We start from the raw sequence: 15,903 nt of genomic DNA on the forward strand, positions 1-15,903 counted from the left end.
ATGGGAAGTTTGGATAGGTACAGTGATGGGAAGTATGGAAAGGTAAAGGGATGGGAAGTTTGGATAGGTACATGGAAGGGAAGTTTGGATAGGGACATCAATGGGAAGTTTGAATAGGTACACGGATGGGACGTTTGGAGAGGTATACGTATGGGAAGTGTGGATAGGTACAGGGATGGGAAGATTGGATAGGTACACGGATGGGAAGTTTGTATAGGGAAACTGATGGGAAGTTTGGATAGGTACAGGGATGGGAAGTTTGGATCGGTACACGTATGGGACGTTTGTAGAGGGACACTGATGGGTAGTTTGGAGAGGTACAGGGATTGGAAGTTTGGATAGGTACAGGGGTGGGAAGTTTGGATAGGAATGGGATGGGAAGTTTGGCTAGGTACTTGTATGGGAATTTTGGATAGGTACATGGATGGGAAGTTTTGGTAGGTACAGGGATGGGAAGTTTGGATAGGTACACGGATGGGAAGTTTGGATAGGTACACGTATGGGAAGTGTGGATAGGTACAGGGATGGGAAGTTTGGATAGGTACAGGGATGGGAAGTTTGGATAGGTACAGGTGTGGGAAGTTTGGATAGGTACAGGGATGGGAAGTTTGGCTAGGTAGTTGTATGGGAATTTTGGATAGGTACAGGGATGGGAATATTTGGTAGGTACAGGGATGGGAAGTTTGGAAAGGTACACGGATGGGAAGTTTGGATAGGTATACGTATGAGAAGTGTGGATAGGTACAGGGATGAGAAGATTGGATAGGTACATGGATGGGAAGTTTGGATAGGGACATCAATGGGAAGTTTGAATAGGTACACGGATGGGACGTTTGGAGAGGTATACGTATGGGAAGTGTGGATAGGTACAGGGATGGGAAGATGGGATAGGTACAGGGGTGGGAAGTTTGGATAGGGACTGGGATGGGAAGTTTGGCTAGGTACTTGTATGGGAATTTTGGATAGGTACAGGGATGGGAAGTTTTGGTAGGTACAGGGATGGGAAGTTTGGATAGGTACAGGGATGGGAAGTTTGGATAGGTACACGTATGGGACGTTTGTAGAGGGACACTGATGGGTAGTTTGGAGAGGTACAGGGATGGGAAGTTTGCATAGGTACAGGGGTGGGAAGTTTGGATAGGGACTGGGATCGGAAGTTTGGCTAGGTACTTGTGTGGGAATTTTGGATAGGTACAGGGATGGGAAGTTTTTGTAGGTACAGGGATGGGAAGTTTGGATAGGTACAGGGATGGGAAGTTTGGCTAGGAATGGGATGGGAAGTTTGACTAGGTACTTGTATGGGAATTTTGGATAGGTACATGGATGGGAAGTTTTGGTAGGTACAGGGATGGGAAGTTTGGATAGGTACACGGATGGAAAGTTTGGATAGGTACAGGGATGGGAAGTTTGGATAGGTACACGGATTGAAAGTTTGGATAGCTACAGGGATGGGAAGTTTGGATAAGTACACGGATGGGAAGTTTCTATAGGGACATGAATGGGAAGTTTGGATAGGTACAGGGATGGGAAGTTTGGATAGGGACATCGATGGGAAGTTTGGATAGGTATACATATGGGAAGTTTGGATAGGTACAGGGATGGGAAGTTTGGATAGGTACACGGATGGAAAGTTTGGATAGGTACAGGGATGGGAAGTTTGGATAAGTACACGGATGGGAAGTTTGTATAGGGACATGAATGGGAAGTTTGGATAGGTACAGGGATGGGAAGTGGATAGGTAGAGCGATGGGAAGTTTGGATAGGTACAGGGATGGGAAGTTTGGATAGGTACAGGGATGGGAAGTTTGGCTAGGTACTTGTTTGGGAATTTTGGATAGGTACAGCGATGGGAAGTTTTGATAGGTACAGGGATGGGAAGTTTGGATAGGTACACGTATGGGACGTTTGGAGAGGGACACTGATGGGAAGTTTGGATAGGTACAGGGATGGGAAGTTTGGATAGGTACACGGATGGGAAGTTTAGATAGGTATACGTATGGGAAGTGTGGATAGGTACAGGGATGGGAAGTTTGTATAGGAACACGGATGGGAAGTTTGGATAGGTACACGGATGGGAAGTTTGGCTAGGCACAGGGATGGGAAGTTTGGATAGGTACAGTGATGGGAAGTATGGAAAGGTAAAGGGATGGGAAGTTTGGATAGGTACATGGAAGGGAAGTTTGGATAGGGACATCAATGGGAAGTTTGAATAGGTACACGGATGGGACGTTTGGAGAGGTATACAAAATGGGAAGTGTGGATAGGTACAGGGATGGGAAGATTGGATAGGTACACGGATGGGAAGTTTGTATAGGGAAACTGATGGGAAGTTTGGATAGGTACAGGGATGGGAAGTTTGGATTGGTACACGTATGGGACGTTTGTAGAGGGACACTGATGGGTAGTTTGGAGAGGTACAGGGATGGGAAGTTTGGATAGGTACAGGGGTGGGAAGTTTGGATAGGAATGGGATGGGAAGTTTGGCTAGGTACTTGTATGGGAATTTTGGATAGGTACATGGATGGGAAGTTTTGGTAGGTACAGGGATGGGAAGTTTGGATAGGTACACGGATGGGAAGTTTGGATAGGTACACGTATGGGAAGTGTGGATAGGTACAGGGATGGGAAGTTTGGATAGGTACAGGGATGGGAAGTTTGGATAGGTACAGGTGTGGGAAGTTTGGATAGGTACAGGGATGGGAAGTTTGGCTAGGTAGTTGTATGGGAATTTTGGATAGGTACAGGGATGGGAATATTTGGTAGGTACAGGGATGGGAAGTTTGGAAAGGTACACGGATGGGAAGTTTGGATAGGTATACGTATGAGAAGTGTGGATAGGTACAGGGATGGGAAGATTGGATAGGTACACGGATGGGAATTTTGGATAGGCATACGGATGGGAAGTTTGGATAGGTATACGTATGGGAAGTGTGGATAGGTACAGGGATGGCAACTTTGTATAAGAACACGGATGGGAAGTTTGGATAGGTACACGGATGGGAAGTTTGGATAGGCACAGGGATGGGAAGTTTGGATAGGTACAGTGATGGGAAGTATGGAAAGGTATATGAATGGGAAGTTTGGATAGGTACAGGGATGGGAAGTTTGGATAGGTACATGGATGGGAAGTTTGGATAGGGACATCAAGGGGAGTTTGAATAGGTACACGGATGGGACGTTTGGAGAGGTATACGTATGGGAAGTGTGGATAGGTACAGGGATGGGAAGATGGGATAGGTACACAGATGGGAAGTTTGGATAGGTACAGGGATGGGAAGTTTGGATAAGTACACGTATGGGACGTTTGTAGAGGGACACTGATGGGTAGTTTGGAGAGGTACAGGGATGGGAAGTTTGGATAGGTACAGGGGTGGGAAGTTTGGATAGGGACTGGGATGGGAAGTTTGGCTAGGTACTTGTATGGGAATTTTGGATAGGTACAGGGATGGGAAGTTTTGGTAGGTACAGGGATGGGAAGTTTGGATAGGTACAGGGATGGGAAGTTTGGATAGGTACACGTATGGGATGTTTGGAGAGGTATACGTATGGGAAGTGTGGATAGGTACAGGGATGGGAAGATTGGATAGGTACACGGATGGGAAGTTTGTATAGGGAAACTTATGGGAAGTTTGGATAGGTACAGGGATGGGAAGTTTGGATCGGTACACGTATGGGACGTTTGTAGAGGGACACTGATGGGTAGTTTGGAGAGGTACAGGGATGGGAAGTTTGGATAGGTACAGGGGTGGGAAGTTTGGATAGGAATGGGATGGGAAGTTTGGCTAGCTACTTGTATGGGAATTTTGGATAGGTACATGGATGGGAAGTTTTGGTAGGTACAGGGATGGGAAGTTTGGATAGGTACACGGATGGGAAGTTTGGATAGGTACACGTATGGGAAGTGTGGATAGGTACAGGGATGGGAAGTTTGGATAGGTACAGGGATGGGAAGTTTGGATAGGTACAGGTGTGGGAAGTTTGGATAGGTACAGGGATGGGAAGTTTGGCTAGGTAGTTGTATGGGAATTTTGGATAGGTACAGGGATGGGAATATTTGGTAGGTACAGGGATGGGAAGTTTGGAAAGGTACACGGATGGGAAGTTTGGATAGGTATACGTATGAGAAGTGTGGATAGGTACAGGGATGGGAAGATTGGATAGGTACACGGATGGGAATTTTGGATAGGCATACGGATGGGAAGTTTGGATAGGTATACGTATGGGAAGTGTGGATAGGTACAGGGATGGCAAGTTTGTATAAGAACACGGATGGGAAGTTTGGATAGGTACACGGATGGGAAGTTTGGATAGGCACAGGGATGGGAAGTTTGGATAGGTACAGTGATGGGAAGTATGGAAAGGTATATGAATGGGAAGTTTGGATAGGTACAGGGATGGGAAGTTTGGATAGGTACATGGATGGGAAGTTTGGATAGGGACATCAATTGGAAGTTTGAATAGGAACACGGATGGGACGTTTGGAGAGGTATACGTATGGGAAGTGTGGACAGGTACAGGGATGGGAAGATGGGATAGGTACAGGGGTGGGAAGTTTGGACAGGGACTGGGATGGGAAGTTTGGCTAGGTACTTGTATGGGAATTTTGGATAGGTACAGGGATGGGAAGTTTTGGTAGGTACAGGGATGGGAAGTTTGGATAGGTACAGGGATGGGAAGTTTGGATAGGTACACGTATGGGACGTTTGTAGAGGGACACTGATGGGTAGTTTGGAGAGGTACAGGGATGGGAAGTTTGGATAGGTACAGGGGTGGGAAGTTTGGCTAGGAATGGGATGGGAAGTTTGACTAGGTACTTGTATGGGAATTTTGGATAGGTACATGGATGGGAAGTTTTGGCAGGTACAGGGATGGGAAGTTTGGATAGGTACAGTGATGGGAAGTATGGAAAGGTATATGGATGGGAAGTTTGGATAGGTACAGGGATGGGAAGTTTGGATAGGTACATGGATGGGAAGTTTGGATAGGGACATCAATGGGAAGTTTGAATAGGTACACGGATGGGACGTTTGGAGAGGTATACGTATGGGAAGTGTGGATAGGTACAGGGATGGGAAGATGGGATAGGTACACAGATGGGAAGTTTGTATAGGGAAACTGAAGGGAAGTTTGGATAGGTACAGGGATGGGAAGTTTGGATAAGTACACGTATGGGACGTTTGTAGAGGGACACTGATGGGTAGTTTGGAGAGGTACAGGGATGGGAAGTTTGGATAGGTACAGGGGTGGGAAGTTTGGATAGGGACTGGGATGGGAAGTTTGGCTAGGTACTTGTATGGGAATTTTGGATAGGTACAGGGATGGGAAGTTTTGGTAGGTACAGGGATGGGAAGTTTGTATAGGTACAGGGATGGGAAGTTTGGCTAGGAATGGGATGGGAAGTTTGACTAGGTACTTGTATGGGAATTTTGGATAGGTACATGGATGGGAAGTTTTGGTAGGTACAGGGATGGGAAGTTTGGATAGGTACACGGATGGAAAGTTTGGATAGGTACAGGGATGTGAAGTTTGGATAGGTACACGGATTGAAAGTTTGGATAGGTACAGGGAAGGGAAGTTTGGATAAGTACACGGATGGGAAGTTTGTATAGGGACATGAATGGGAAGTTTGGATAGGTACAGGGATGGGAAGTTTGGATAGGGACATCGATGGGAAGTTTGGATAGGTATACATATGGGAAGTTTGGATAGGTACAGGGATGGGAAGTTTGGATAGGTACACGGATGGAAAGTTTGGATAGGTACAGGGATGGGAAGTTTGGATAAGTACACGGATGGGAAGTTTGTATAGGGACATGAATGGGAAGTTTGGATAGGTACAGGGATGGGAAGTGGATAGGTAGAGCGATGGGAAGTTTGGATAGGTACAGGGATGGGAAGTTTGGATAGGTACAGGGATGGGAAGTTTGGCTAGGTACTTGTTTGGGAATTTTGGATAGGTACAGCGATGGGAAGTTTTGATAGGTACAGGGATGGGAAGTTTGGATAGGTACACGTATGGGACGTTTGGAGAGGGACACTGATGGGAAGTTTGGATAGGTACAGGGATGGGAAGTTTGGATAGGTACACGTATGGGAAGTGTGGATAGGTACAGGGATGGGAAGTTTGTATAGGAACACGGATGGGAAGTTTGGATAGGTACACGGATGGGAAGTTTGGCTAGGCACAGGGATGGGAAGTTTGGATAGGTACAGTGATGGGAAGTATGGAAAGGTAAAGGGATGGGAAGTTTGGCTAGGCACAGGGATGGGAAGTTTGGATAGGTACAGTGATGGGAAGTATGGAAAGGTAAAGGGATGGGAAGTTTGGATAGGTACATGGAAGGGAAGTTTGGATAGGGACATCAATGGGAAGTTTGAATAGGTACACGGATGGGACGTTTGGAGAGGTATACGTATGGGAAGTGTGGATAGGTACAGGGATGGGAAGATTGGATAGGTACACGGATGGGAAGTTTGTATAGGGAAACTGATGGGAAGTTTGGATAGGTACAGGGATGGGAAGTTTGGATCGGTACACGTATGGGACGTTTGTAGAGGGACACTGATGGGTAGTTTGGAGAGGTACAGGGATGGGAAGTTTGGATAGGTACAGGGGTGGGAAGTTTGGATAGGAATGGGATGGGAAGTTTGGCTAGGTACTTGTATGGGAATTTTGGATAGGTACATGGATGGGAAGTTTTGGTAGGTACAGGGATGGGAAGTTTGGATAGGTACAAGGATGGGAAGTTTGGATAGGTACACGTATGGGAAGTGTGGATAGGTACAGGGATGGGAAGTTTGGATAGGTACAGGGATGGGAAGTTTGGATAGGTACAGGTGTGGGAAGTTTGGATAGGTACAGGGATGGGAAGTTTGGCTAGGTAGTTGTATGGGAATTTTGGATAGGTACAGGGATGGGAATATTTGGTAGGTACAGGGATGGGAAGTTTGGAAAGGTACACGGATGGGAAGTTTGGATAGGTATACGTATGAGAAGTGTGGATAGGTACAGGGATGGGAAGATTGGATAGGTACACAGATGGGAAGTTTGTATAGGGAAACTGAAGGGAAGTTTGGATAGGTACAGGGATGGGACGTTTGGATAAGTACACGTATGGGACGTTTGTAGAGGGACACTGATGAGTAGTTTGGAGAGGTACAGGGATGGGAAGTTTGGATAGGTACAGGGGTGGGAAGTTTGGATAGGGACTGGGATGGGAAGTTTGGCTAGGTACTTGTATGGGAATTTTGGATAGGTACAGGGATGGGAAGTTTTGGTAGGTACAGGGATGGGAAGATTGGATAGGTACACGGATGGGAAGATTGTATAGGGAAACTGATGGGAAGTTTGGATAGGTACAGGGATGGGAAGTTTGGATCGGTACACGTATGGGACGTTTGTAGAGGGACACTGATGGGTAGTTTGGAGAGGTACAGGGATGGGAAGTTTGGATAGGTACAGGGGTGGGAAGTTTGGATAGGAATGGGATGGGAAGTTTGGCTAGGTACTTGTATGGGAATTTTGGATAGGTACATGGATGGGAAGTTTTGGTAGGTACAGGGATGGGAAGTTTGGATAGGTACACGGATGGGAAGTTTGGATAGGTACACGTATGGGAAGTGTGGATAGGTACAGGGATGGGAAGTTTGGATAGGTACAGGGATGGGAAGTTTGGATAGGTACAGGTGTGGGAAGTTTGGATAGGTACAGGGATGGGAAGTTTGGCTAGGTAGTTGTATGGGAATTTTGGATAGGTACAGGGATGGGAATATTTGGTAGGTACAGGGATGGGAAGTTTGGAAAGGTACACGGATTGGAAGTTTGGATAGGTATACGTATGAGAAGTGTGGATAGGTACAGGGATGGGAAGATTGGATAGGTACACAGATGGGAAGTTTGTATAGGGAAACTGAAGGGAAGTTTGGATAGGTACAGGGATGGGAAGTTTGGATAAATACACGTATGGGACGTTTGTAGAGGGACACTGATGAGTAGTTTGGAGAGGTACAGGGATGGGAAGTTTGGATAGGTACAGGGGTGGGAAGTTTGGATAGGGACTGGGATGGGAAGTTTGGCTAGGTACTTGTATGGGAATTTTGGATAGGTACATGGATGGGAAGTTTTGGTAGGTACAGGGATGGGAAGTTTGGATAGGTACACGGATGGAAAGTTTGGATAGGTACAGGGATGTGAAGTTTGGATAGGTATACGGATTGAAAGTTTGGATAGGTACAGGGATGGGAAGTTTGGATAAGTACACGGATGGGAAGTTTGTATAGGGACATGAATGGGAAGTTTGGATAGGTACAGGGATGGGTAGTTTGGATAGGGACATCGATGGGAAGTTTGGATAGGTATACATATGGGAAGTTTGGATAGGTACAGGGATGGGAAGTTTGGATAGGTACACGGATGGAAAGTTTGGATAGGTACAGGGATGGGAAGTTTGGATAAGTACACGGATGGGAAGTTTGTATAGGGACATGAATGGGAAGTTTGGATAGGTACAGGGATGGGAAGTGGATAGGTAGAGCGATGGGAAGTTTGGATAGGTACAGGGATGGGAAGTTTGGATAGGTACAGGGATGGGAAGTTTGGCTAGGTACTTGTTTGGGAATTTTGGATAGGTACAGCGATGGGAAGTTTTGATAGGTACAGGGATGGGAAGTTTGGATAGGTACACGTATGGGACGTTTGGAGAGGGACACTGATGGGAAGTTTGGATAGGTACAGGGATGGGAAGTTTGGATAGGTACACGGATGGGAAGTTTAGATAGGTATACGTATGAAAAGTGTGGATAGGTACAGGGATGGGAAGTTTGTATAGGAACACGGATGGGAAGTTTGGATAGGTACACGGATGGGAAGTTTCGCTAGGCACAGGGATGGGAAGTTTGGATAGGTACAGTGATGGGAAGTATAGAAAGGTAAAGGGATGGGAAGTTTGGATAGGTACATGGAAGGGAAGTTTGGATAGGGACATCAATGGGAAGTTTGAATAGGTACACGGATGGGACGTTTGGAGAGGTATACGTATGGGAAGTGTGGATAGGTACAGGGATGGGAAGATTGGATAGGTACACGGATGGGAAGTTTGTATAGGGAAACTGATGGGAAGTTTGGATAGGTACAGGGATGGGAAGTTTGGATCGGTTCACGTATGGGACGTTTGTAGAGGGACACTGATGGGTAGTTTGGAGAGGTACAGGGATGGGAAGTTTGGATAGGTACAGGGGTGGGAAGTTTGGATAGGAATGGGATGGGAAGTTTGGCTAGGTACTTGTATGGGAATTTTGGATAGGTACATAGATGGGAAGTTTTGGTAGGTACAGGGATGGGAAGTTTGGATAGGTACACGGATGGGAAGTTTGGATAGGTACACGTATGGGAAGTGTGGATAGGTACAGGGATGGGAAGTTTGGATAGGTACAGGGATGGGAAGTTTGGATAGGTACAGGTGTGGGAAGTTTGGATAGGTAAAGGGATGGGAAGTTTGGCTAGGTAGTTGTATGGGAATTTTGGATAGGTACAGGGATGGGAATATTTGGTAGGTACAGGGATGGGAAGTTTGGAAAGGTACACGGATGGGAAGTTTGGATAGGTATACGTATGAGAAGTGTGGATAGGTACAGGGATGGGAAGATTGGATAGGTACACGGATGGGAATTTTGGATAGGCATACGGATGGGAAGTTTGGATAGGTATACGTATGGGAAGTGTGGATAGGTACAGGGATGGCAAGTTTGTATAAGAACACGGATGGGAAGTTTGGATAGGTACACGGATGGGAAGTTTGGATAGGCACAGGGATGGGAAGTTTGGATAGGTACAGTGATGGGAAGTATGGAAAGGTATATGAATGGGAAGTTTGGATAGGTACAGGGATGGGAAGTTTGGATAGGTACATGGATGGGAAGTTTGGATAGGGACATCAATGGGAAGTTTGAATAGGTACACGGATGGGACGTTTGGAGAGGTATACGTATGGGAAGTGTGGATAGGTACAGGGATGGGAAGATGGGATAGGTACAGAGATGGGAAGTTTGGATAGGTACAGGGATGGGAAGTTTGGATAAGTACATGTATGGGACGTTTGTAGAGGGACACTGATGGGTAGTTTGGAGAGGTACAGGGATGGGAAGTTTGGATAGGTACAGGGGTGGGAAGTTTGGATAGGGACTGGGATGGGAAGTTTGGCTAGGTACTTGTATGGGAATTTTGGATAGGTACAGGGATGGGAAGTTTTGGTAGGTACAGGGATGGGAAGTTTGGATAGGTACAGGGATGGGAAGTTTGGATAGGTACACGTATGGGACGTTTGTAGAGGGACACTGATGGGTAGTTTGGAGAGGTACAGGGATGGGAAGTTTGGATAGGTACAGGGGTGGGAAGTTTGGCTAGGAATTGGATGGGAAGTTTGACTAGGTACTTGTATGGGAATTTTGGATAGGTACATGGATGGGAAGTTTTGGTAGGAACAGGGATGGGAAGTTTGGATAGGTACAGGGATGGGAAGTTTGGATAAGTACACGGATGGGAAGTTTGTATAGGGACATGAATGGGAAGTTTGGATAGGTACAGGGATGGGAAGTGGATAGGTAGAGCGATGGGAAGTTTGGATAGGTACAGGGATGGGAAGTTTGGATAGGTACAGGGATGGGAAGTTTGGCTAGGTACTTGTTTGGGAATTTTGGATAGGTACAGCGATGGGAAGTTTTGATAGGTACAGGGATGGGAAGTTTGGATAGGTACACGTATGGGACGTTTGGAGAGGGACACTGATGGGAAGTTTGGATAGGTACAGGGATGGGAAGTTTGGATAGGTACACGGATGGGAAGTTTAGATAGGTATACGTATGAAAAGTGTGGATAGGTACAGGGATGGGAAGTTTGTATAGGAACACGGATGGGAAGTTTGGATAGGTACACGGATGGGAAGTTTCGCTAGGCACAGGGATGGGAAGTTTGGATAGGTACAGTGATGGGAAGTATGGAAAGGTAAAGGGATGGGAAGTTTGGATAGGTACATGGAAGGGAAGTTTGGATAGGGACATCAATGGGAAGTTTGAATAGGTACACGGATGGGACGTTTGGAGAGGTATACGTATGGGAAGTGTGGATAGGTACAGGGATGGGAAGATTGGATAGGTACACGGATGGGAAGTTTGTATAGGGAAACTGATGGGAAGTTTGGATAGGTACAGGGATGGGAAGTTTGGATCGGTACACGTATGGGACGTTTGTAGAGGGACACTGATGGGTAGTTTGGAGAGGTACAGGGATGGGAAGTTTGGATAGGTACAGGGGTGGGAAGTTTGGATAGGAATGGGATGGGAAGTTTGGCTAGGTACTTGTATGGGAATTTTGGATAGGTACATAGATGGGAAGTTTTGGTAGGTACAGGGATGGGAAGTTTGGATAGGTACACGGATGGGAAGTTTGGATAGGTACACGTATGGGAAGTGTGGATAGGTACAGGGATGGGAAGTTTGGATAGGTACAGGGATGGGAAGTTTGGATAGGTACAGGTGTGGGAAGTTTGGATAGGTAAAGGGATGGGAAGTTTGGCTAGGTAGTTGTATGGGAATTTTGGATAGGTACAGGGATGGGAATATTTGGTAGGTACAGGGATGGGAAGTTTGGAAAGGTACACGGATGGGAAGTTTGGATAGGTATACGTATGAGAAGTGTGGATAGGTACAGGGATGGGAAGATTGGATAGGTACACGGATGGGAATTTTGGATAGGCATACGGATGGGAAGTTTGGATAGGTATACGTATGGGAAGTGTGGATAGGTACAGGGATGGCAAGTTTGTATAAGAACACGGATGGGAAGTTTGGATAGGTACACGGATGGGAAGTTTGGATAGGCACAGGGATGGGAAGTTTGGATAGGTACAGTGATGGGAAGTATGGAAAGGTATATGAATGGGAAGTTTGGATAGGTACAGGGATGGGAAGTTTGGATAGGTACATGGATGGGAAGTTTGGATAGGGACATCAATGGGAAGTTTGAATAGGTACACGGATGGGACGTTTGGAGAGGTATACGTATGGGAAGTGTGGATAGGTACAGGGATGGGAAGATGGGATAGGTACAGAGATGGGAAGTTTGGATAGGTACAGGGATGGGAAGTTTGGATAAGTACATGTATGGGACGTTTGTAGAGGGACACTGATGGGTAGTTTGGAGAGGTACAGGGATGGGAAGTTTGGATAGGTACAGGGGTGGGAAGTTTGGATAGGGACTGGGATGGGAAGTTTGGCTAGGTACTTGTATGGGAATTTTGGATAGGTACAGGGATGGGAAGTTTTGGTAGGTACAGGGATGGGAAGTTTGGATAGGTACAGGGATGGGAAGTTTGGATAGGTACACGTATGGGACGTTTGTAGAGGGACACTGATGGGTAGTTTGGAGAGGTACAGGGATGGGAAGTTTGGATAGGTACAGGGGTGGGAAGTTTGGCTAGGAATAGGATGGGAAGTTTGACTAGGTACTTGTATGGGAATTTTGGATAGGTACATGGATGGGAAGCTTTGGTAGGAACAGGGATGGGAAGTTTGGATAGGTACAGGGATGGGAAGTTTGGATAAGTACACGGATGGGAAGTTTGTATAGGGACATGAATGGGAAGTTTGGATAGGTACAGGGATGGGAAGTGGATAGGTAGAGCGATGGGAAGTTTGGATAGGTACAGGGATGGGAAGTTTGGATAGGTACAGGGATGGGAAGTTTGGCTAGGTACTTGTTTGGGAATTTTGGATAGGTACAGCGATGGGAAGTTTTGATAGGTACAGGGATGGGAAGTTTGGATAGGTACACGTATGGGACGTTTGGAGAGGGACACTGATGGGAAGTTTGGATAGGAACAGGGATGGGAAGTTTGGATAGGTACACGGATGGGAAGTTTAGATAGGTATACGTATGGGAAGTGTGGATAGGTACAGGGATGGGAAGTTTGTATAGGAACACGGATGGGAAGTGTGGATAGGTACAGGGATGGGAAGTTTGGCTAGGCACAGGGATGGGAAGTTTGGATAGGTACAGTGATGGGAAGTATGGAAAGGTAAAGGGATGGGAAGTTTGGATAGGTACATGGAAGGGAAGTTTGGATAGGGACATCAATGGGAAGTTTGGATAGGTACAGGGATGGGAAGTTTGGATCGGTACACGTATGGGACGTTTGTAGAGGGACACTGATGGGTAGTTTGGAGAGGTACAGGGATGGGAAGTTTGGATAGGTACAGGGGTGGGAAGTTTGGATAGGAATGGGATGGGAAGTTTGGCTAGGTACTTGTATGGGAATTTTGGATAGGTACATGGATGGGAAGTTTTGGTAGGTACAGGGATGGGAAGTTTGGATAGGTACACGGATGGGAAGTTTGGATAGGTACACGTATGGGAAGTGTGGATAGGTACAGGGATGGGAAGTTTGGATAGGTACAGGGATGGGAAGTTTGGATAGGTACAGGTGTGGGAAGTTTGGATAGGTACAGGGATGGGAAGTTTGGCTAGGTAGTTGTATGGGAATTTTGGATAGGTACAGGGATGGGAATATTTGGTAGGTACAGGGATGGGAAGTTTGGATAGGTACACGTATGGGACGTTTGGAGAGGGACACTGATGGGAAGTTTGGATAGGTACAGGGATGGGAAGTTTGGATAGGTACACGTATGGGAAGTGTGGATAGGTACAGGGATGGGAAGTTTGTATAGGAACACGGATGGGAAGTTTGGATAGGTACACGGATGGGAAGTTTGGCTAGGCACAGGGATGGGAAGTTTGGATAGGTACAGTGATGGGAAGTATGGAAAGGTAAAGGGATGGGAAGTTTGGCTAGGCACAGGGATGGGAAGTTTGGATAGGTACAGTGATGGGAAGTATGGAAAGGTAAAGAGATGGGAAGTTTGGATAGGTACATGGAAGGGAAGTTTGGATAGGGACATCAATGGGAAGTTTGAATAGGTACACGGATGGGACGTTTGGAGAGGTATACGTATGGGAAGTGTGGATAGGTACAGGGATGGGAAGATTGGATAGGTACACGGATGGGAAGTTTGTATAGGGAAACTGATGGGAAGTTTGGATAGGTACAGGGATGGGAAGTTTGGATCGGTACACGTATGGGACGTTTGTAGAGGGACACTGATGGGTAGTTTGGAGAGGTACAGGGATGGGAAGTTTGGATAGGTACAGGGGTGGGAAGTTTGGATAGGAATGGGATGGGAAGTTTGGCTAGGTACTTGTATGGGAATTTTGGATAGGTACATGGATGGGAAGTTTTGGTAGGTACAGGGATGGGAAGTTTGGATAGGTACACGGATGGGAAGTTTGGATAGGTACACGTATGGGAAGTGTGGATAGGTACAGGGATGGGAAGTTTGGATAGGTACAGGGATGGGAAGTTTGGATAGGTACAGGTGTGGGAAGTTTGGATAGGTACAGGGATGGGAAGTTTGGCTAGGTAGTTGTATGGGAATTTTGGATAGGTACAGGGATGGGAATATTTGGTAGGTACAGGGATGGGAAGTTTGGAAAGGTACACGGATGGGAAGTTTGGATAGGTATACGTATGAGAAGTGTGGATAGGTACAGGGATGGGAAGATTGGATAGGTACACAGATGGGAAGTTTGTATAGGGAAACTGAAGGGAAGTTTGGATAGGTACAGGGATGGGAAGTTTGGATAAGTACACGTATGGGACGTTTGTAGAGGGACACTGATGAGTAGTTTGGAGAGGTACAGGGATGGGAAGTTTGGATAGGTATAGGGGTGGGAAGTTTGGATAGGGACTGGGATGGGAAGTTTGGCTAGGTACTTGTATGGGAATTTTGGATAGGTACAGGGATGGGAAGTTTTGGTAGGTACAGGGATGGGAAGATTGAATAGGTACACGGATGGGAAGATTGTATAGGGAAACTGATGGGAAGTTTGGATAGGTACAGGGATGGGAAGTTTGGATCGGTACACGTATGGGACGTTTGTAGAGGGACACTGATGGGTAGTTTGGAGAGGTACAGGGATGGGAAGTTTGGATAGGTACAGGGGTGGGAAGTTTGGATAGGAATGGGATGGGAAGTTTGGCTAGGTACTTGTATGGGAATTTTGGATAGGTACATGGATGGGAAGTTTTGGTAGGTACAGGGATGGGAAGTTTGGATAGGTACACGGATGGGAAGTTTGGATAGGTACACGTATGGGAAGTGTGGATAGGTACAAGGATGGGAAGTTTGGATAGGTACAGGGATGGGAAGTTTGGATAGGTACAGGTGTGGGAAGTTTGGATAGGTACAGGGATGGGAAGTTTGGCTAGGTAGTTGTATGGGAATTTTGGATAGGTACAGGGATGGGAATATTTGGTAGGTACAGGGATGGGAAGTTTGGAAAGGTACACGGATGGGAAGTTTGGATAGGTATACGTATGAGAAGTGTGGATAGGTACAGGGATGGGAAGATTGGATAGGTACACAGATGGGAAGTTTGTATAGGGAAACTGAAGGGAAGTTTGGATAGGTACAGGGATGGGAAGTTTGGATAAGTACACGTATGGGACGTTTGTAGAGGGACACTGATGAGTAGTTTGGAGAGGTACAGGGATGGGAAGTTTGGATAGGTACAGGGGTGGGAAGTTTGGATAGGGACTGGGATGGGAAGTTTGGCTAGGTACTTGTATGGTAATTTTCGATAGGTACATGGATGGGAAGTTTTGGTAGGTACAGGGATGGGAAGTTTGGATAGGTACACGGATGGAAAGTTTGGATAGGTACAGGGATGTGAAGTTTGGATAGGTACACGGATTGAAAGTTTGGATAGGTACAGGGATGGGAAGTTTGGATAAGTACACGGATGGGAAGTTTGTATAGGGACATGAATGGGAAGTTTGGATAGGTACAGGGATG

General features: G+C 46.4%; 1 protein-coding gene across 1 annotated transcript in view; it reads right to left on the reverse strand.

The window, feature by feature from the left end:
- The window catches only part of LOC132397487 (voltage-gated potassium channel subunit beta-1-like), a 189,641-nt gene that overhangs the window by 49,120 nt on the left and 124,618 nt on the right, over positions 1-15,903 (reverse strand). The gene's annotated exons all lie outside the window — the stretch shown is intronic.

The sequence above is a fragment of the Hypanus sabinus genome, chromosome 7, assembly GCF_030144855.1.
Source record: "Hypanus sabinus isolate sHypSab1 chromosome 7, sHypSab1.hap1, whole genome shotgun sequence".
Taxonomy (NCBI): domain Eukaryota; kingdom Metazoa; phylum Chordata; class Chondrichthyes; order Myliobatiformes; family Dasyatidae; genus Hypanus; species Hypanus sabinus.